Consider the following 6791-nt stretch of genomic DNA (forward strand, 5'->3'; position numbering starts at 1 on the left):
CAACAAAGAATGAATCCGAAAACCTCCAGGGCGAGCAGCGAGCTGCTCGCTTCAGGAAGTATATAGTCCGGAATGCTGTTCTTCCAGCTTGTCCCTGGGATAGCATTGCAGGTAGGCCACACCCCTGGGGAAACTCCCCCTGGGCAGACCGGCCGCTCAGAACTTAGTCATGTGACCCATCATGGGAACCACCACTGACAACTGGAGTTCAGCCAAGTTGACACATCTTCAACTATCACACCTTCCATCTTCTTTTGATGTTTCCTGCCTCATTCACCAACACCATAATTCAAATGCATCAATTCTTCTTCAGTCTTCCATATTCATTTTACAGTTTTTATGTGCATATGAGATGGTTGAAAATACCATGGCTTGGTTCAGGCACACCTTAGTCTGATTGTCTGCTTACCAGAAGGTTGGTGATTTAAACCCACCCAGAGGGTCTTCTGGAGAAAGATATGGAGATCTGCTACTATAATTATGACAGCCAAAAAAAAAACTTTATGGGGAAGTTCTAGTCTGCCACATGGGGTTGCTATGAGTCAGAAATGACAGCATCCAATAACAACAGCAAGTCTCAAATCTGTAGGACAAACTGTCAGTCTGGAAATTCAGGCAAGAGATGATTCTGCAGTCTTGAGTCCAAAATCTGTAGGCCAGGCAACAGGCTGAGATTTCCAGCAGGATATCTATGATACAGTCTTGAAGCAGAATTCTTCTCCTCTCAGAAAACTCAGTTTTTGCCCTTAAGGCCTTCAACTGATTAAATCAGGGCAACCCACATTATCAAGGATAACCTCTTTTATTTAAAGTTAACTGATTATACATATTAATCACATCAACAGAATATCTTCACAGTAATTTCTAGACTAATGTTTGATTAAACAACTTGGCACTATGGCCTAGAGTTGACATACAAAATTAACCATCATACCTTTGAAAGATAAAATCTATACCTACAAAAGTAATTAGTAATAAAAGTCTAGATCTAATAGCTCACTAACTTGAAACAAGCTGTGATGGAGGGAACATATACATAAAAGTATTGTACACTTTAGAAATATGATAGTGCTCAAAGGATAAAAGATAGCATAGTGGGGTGGGTTCAAATTCTGACATTTTCAATTACTAGATTTGTGCTGTAAATCTACTAGACTTAGCTTCACAAAACCTCTCTTCTGACCAGGAAATGGTCAGAATACTACAAGTATTAAGGCTATTACAGGTATTACTACAAGGATATTACAAGTATTAAGATAATATATGTAAAGCACTTAGGTTGCTAACTGGAATACAATCAGCATTCAAGCTGCCATAAAATGCTATGTTTTATCATATAGACAGGGATGTAGGTTCAAAAGGAGCTCTGGTGGTGTAGTGATTAAGATTCAACCACTAGAGGAATAAAAATGTCAGGTAAAAATGTAAAAGACAAGCTAAACAATAGTAAAATAAAAAGGAAAAATGGAAGCATTAAAAAATCAAAGGCTGAATAAAATAAATATACAGTCATGCATCACTTAATATCCACAATATATTGTATGAAATACAATGTTTTGTGATTTGAATGTTATGCAAACACCATGTGCATTAAAGGTTACAGGCAGTACTCAGGGTATGAACTTCCAACTTATATACAATCTGTTGCTAAGAACAAACTCCCATAATGCCTATTATATTAAAAATTCAAGTTAAATACAAGGGTTTATAATAACAAATGGGTGCTATTACTGTGTTATTGTGTTAAAGATTTTTTGGTGTGTCTGGAAATGTTCTTTAATGTTTGTTATGCATAGAAAGGTACATTATATCGTATATATGAAGACAAACATTTAACTAACTGATGTTAGATATAAGCTGTATCTAACCTTTCTGACTTAAGTACAAATTTCACTTAAAGACAGATGTAGGAATGGAACTCATTCACAATCTGGGGATGGCCTATATATGTTTATTATAACATTATACACTTGGCAGTGCAACCATTTTGTATACATGAGACATGCATGCGAGAAGCTGTTACATCTGCTACATCCCATTCTCTAATCATGATTTCTGAACTCTATTATAAACTTATGAGACCATGGATGAACAGGCAGTTGGATGTTGCCCAAAGGAATATTATGCAGTGCAGAAATCCAAATTAGACCAAAGTACCAGAAGAATAATGATAAATTATAAATTCATATTGCCACAATTTCAGTGGAAAATTTTATATACTTCTTAGTTTTTTATAGAACAACTAATATAATAAGTAGAATTAAAACTAAAGTCCATAGAATTAAGAAGAGGTTTATACCAAACTGTGTACCTAAAGAGTATATACATTACTTTTAAATATTCAAGAAATATTTATAAAAATTGATGGTGGGCTACCAATCAATTCTCAATAATTTGCCCCAAAATGTTTAGAATATTCTAGGGCAAAAGGGCAACCTGAGCATGGAACTGAATTGGGAAGCCCTCTGTGAGTGGAGTACACCATGGAGGCATGTTTACCTTCACAAATATTTTAGTCCAAAAAAAATGGAAGTGTTTGTTCACCACTTGTTGTCAGACAAAGGGTGTCTCCTATAAGGAATCAGCTCTTGCTCAGATAAAAATTAGGCCCTCAAAAGGAGCAGCTGTGCTTGCTAATCAATAGGCTGATGTTTCATACAAGTCTCTCTGGGCTTTGAATGACCTTCCAGTTACTGTACCTCCCAATGCACCTAAAAGGTTGGGAGAAAAATCTATCAACAGTTGCCATTTTATTTGTCTATCAAGGATTCTCTAATAAAAACATTAACTTTCCAAGCTGTTGTTATTGTTATGTGCTGTCGAGTCAGACCTGACTCATAGCGACCTAGTTAGGTTTCCAAGGCGGTATCACTATGGAAGTAGATTGTCCAACCTTCCTTCTGAGGAGTGACTGGTGGATAAGAACCTCCAGCCTTCTGGTTAGCGTTCAAGTGCCTTAGGCAGTATGCTACCAAAGCTCCTAAGCACTACCAGGTTAATGTGAAATCTTCAACCTGGTGCTCCACCTTAAACAAGAAAAAGGAAATAGCCAGCATAAAAATCCCCTTACAACCATGATGGCTCATCTCTCATATCAATTTAATATATCTTGCACATAATTTTAAATATACTTAGAAGTGACTTGCCTAATTTTAAAGAAGGAGACTTTCATCAGATTCTGTCTGAGGATGAGTGAATTTGGAGAAAATCTTTGTACCATAGCAAGCACATCATATTCATCATTAATATTCATATTCACTTCATTTTTCTTCCTTTAGCCTCTATTTTTCATCCAGTGCCCCCTTGCCCTTCAAGGGTCCCCATTCCATAAAACTTCCAAATTCTCAAATCTTTGTCAACCACTCATCCTCTGAATTTTGTTATTCTCATGAACCCAGTTTGTTGTTATTGTAAATAGGCCCATAAATCATGACAATCTCATGCACAGCGGAAGAAAATGCTGCCTGTTCCTGACCTTTGTGATCCATAGGGTTTTCATTGGCTGATTTTCAGAAGTAGATTGCCAGATCTTCTTCTTGCTTATTTCTTATGTAACCATAAGGACTAAATCTGAAAAAACCAAACTCACTGCCGTGGAATAGATTCTGACTCACAGAGACCCCTTCTTGGGTTTCTGAGGCGGTATCTCTATGGAAGTAGGTTGCCCAATCTTCCTTCCAAGGAGTGGCTGGTGGGTTTAAACCGCCAGCCTTCTGGTTAGCAGTCAAATGCCTTAGGTACTATACCATCAGAGTTCCTAACCATAAGGACTATATCCTATATTTCTTAATAATTAGGTAGAATGGTGAAAATACTGAACTATGGAAAATTTAATTGAATTTTATTTAATATTTTCCTCGATCCATATTGGAAATATTTTCTCTCATTCTCTATTTGCTATTCTTTTCCAAAGTTATTAAAGTCTCTGTTTCTACTGAGGTAATTTTATTGCTTTTTGTTACCTCATTTTTACTGTAATAGTAATCCAATAAATGTTTCAAATATTTACAATGCAAAATTTTTAAAATATGCCATACCAGTGAGACAGTTTATACCAAAAATAAGCAATCAATATTTATTTGAAGCTGAGTCCTGAGGACTATAGTAATTAACCTAATGGTGACCAATATTGGCTTTTAGCATCTGTACTTTCAAGGTTTTTGCATTTTTTCAACAATTAGAAAAATCTATGTAACATAAGACTTTCACAAGTGTATCTAATGAGTTCATAAATATGTAATGCTTGAAGCAAATATAACTCCAAAAGTTTGAGATTAGAGAGGCTTTGTGTCAGCTCAGCAGAGTAATGCAAAGACAACATACTATTTGCTGAAAGCTTTAAAAAAAGAAACACTTGAACAAGTTCTCACTTGAAAAATTACACTGAAATCTATTTAAATAATGTAATTATTTGCAAGCTAGTCATGGGAAAAGGCTAGAATAAAATTTATAAAAAGTAGATCAGCATGATAAATAAAAACAATAATTAATGTTTTATAAGAAAAATTCACAGACCACTCTTTTTTGCTATATTTTTGGGGTTTCAGACATTATTTGGTTATATCCACCCAGGGTTTGACCCTTTTTAGTCCCTTACAATGGAGGACATCAAAAAGTAAATGCACAACAAAATTTTAAAAACCTGAAAATATTATCATGTTCACTTTTGCATTAGCACCAGGGTTGTAAAAGTTCGAAATTGATAGTATGTATGAATCACAAGAAGGATTCTAGCAGCGCTATTTTTTCTCAACTTCCACAAATAAGTTCTTCCCTCTGACCTAATATTTCACACTGTCTTCAAAGAGAAATTGGAGTATGCCTTTTCTGCTTACCAGAACCAGTTATTAAGGAATTGGGACAACTTTATAAAGAGCTTGACTCCTCTACATCATCACTACTTTAAATTTTCTTCCAAGCCCTTCTGAAATGAGGTCAGAGGATGTGATCAACAAAAAACTGTCTTTGAACTTTGTTGAGAAATGCTTATGACCTAGAACATATTCATTTTTTGTAAATGTCCTATGAGCTAGAGAATATTCCCCCTCCCAGTGGCTGGAAGCCAGCAGTGTTCAAACAATGAGCATTAGAGCAATTGTTAATCATATTGTTTGAATTTTTTATATCCTTACTATTTTTGCCTGCTTGATTTATCAATTACTGTGGTAAATTAAATCATCAATTAAGAAGGTTGGGTTTTCAATTTCTGCTTATATTTTAGCTCAATTTTGGCTTTATATATTTTAAAGACATGTTATTATTTCCATATTATAAATTATTATCAATATCTTTCTGAAAAAATTGAAGCTTTTATCAATGTGTAGTAAATTTCTTTATTTCTACTAATGATTTCCACATTATAGCCCTTTTTTCTTTTTCTAGCTAAACTGCTAATACCAACTTTCTTTTGATTTAGATTTTCTGCTACATTATTTTGTTTTTATTTATAGTACTTCTGGGTCCTAACAGAGTAAGACTCTCTGTCTCTTGTAAACAGCAAATTATGGGGCTTTTTTAAATCCTGCCTGGAAATTATTATCATTTAACTAAGAATTTACTCCATTTATATTTATGTGACTATTGATATAAATGCATTAGTTTCAGCCACCTTATTATGTGCTTCATGTCAGCTCCATTTTTGTCTGTTTTATTTACTTATCTGTTCTGTTCTTATCTGACTGATTGAAATTTCTTGTTCTTTTCCCCTGTATTCTATGTTTTTCCAATATTATTTTGTTGTTGTTGTTAGGAGCAGCCGACTCATTATCAACACATAGCAACCCTATGCATAGCAGAACGAAACACTGCCCAATCCTGTGTCAGTTCCATGATTCTTGCTATACTTGAGCCCATCACACAGCCACCATGTCAATCCATCTCGTTGAAGTCCTTCCCCTCATATATCCACCATCCACCTTACCAAGCATGACATATTTTTCCAGGGAATGGTCCCATCTGACAACATGACCAAAGTAGGTGAGACGAAGTCTGGCCATTCTCGCTTCCAAGGAGCATTTCAGGTGCACTTCCTCCAGGACAGATCTGTTAGTTCTTTTAGCAGTCCATGATACTTTCAGCATTCTTTGCCAGCACCACAACTCAAAAGCATAAACTCTTCTTCAGTTTTCCTTATTCATTGTCCAGCTCTTAGATACACATGAGGTGACTGAAAATATCATGGTCTGTTCTCAGGTGCAACTTAGTCCTCAAGGAGACATCCTGACTCCTCAGCACTTGAAAGAGTTCCTTTGCAGATGACCTGCCCAGTGCTACATGTCATCTAATATCCTGACTGCTGCTTCCATTGGCATCAATTGTAGAACCAAGCAATGTGAATTCTTTGAAAATCTCAATCTTTTGTCCATTTATCGTGATGCTGCTTATTGATCCAGTTGTGAGAATTTTTGTTTTATTTATATTGAGACATAATCCATACTGCAGACTGTAGCCTTCAATCTTCATCAGTAAGTGCCTCAAGTCATCCTCACTTTCAGCAAGCAAAGTTGTTTCCTCAGCCTATCACAGGGTGTTAATGACTCTTCCTGCAATCTTGATGCCATGTTCTTCTTCATAAAGTCCAACCTCTCAGATTATTTGCTCAGCATATAGATTGAATAAGTGTGGGGAAAGGAAACCCTGATTCACTCCCTTCTTGATTTTAAACCATGCAGTGTCCCCTTGTTCCATTCGAATGACAGCCTCCTGGTCAAGGTACAGGTTCCTCATGAGTACAATCAAGTGTTCGGGAATTCCCGTTCTTCTCGATGTTATCCATAATTTGTCATGATCCA

The sequence above is a fragment of the Orycteropus afer genome, unplaced genomic scaffold (assembly GCF_000298275.1).
Source record: "Orycteropus afer afer isolate SDZICR_OR568_19922 unplaced genomic scaffold, OryAfe1.0 scaffold00298, whole genome shotgun sequence".
Classification (NCBI taxonomy): Eukaryota; Metazoa; Chordata; class Mammalia; order Tubulidentata; family Orycteropodidae; genus Orycteropus; species Orycteropus afer.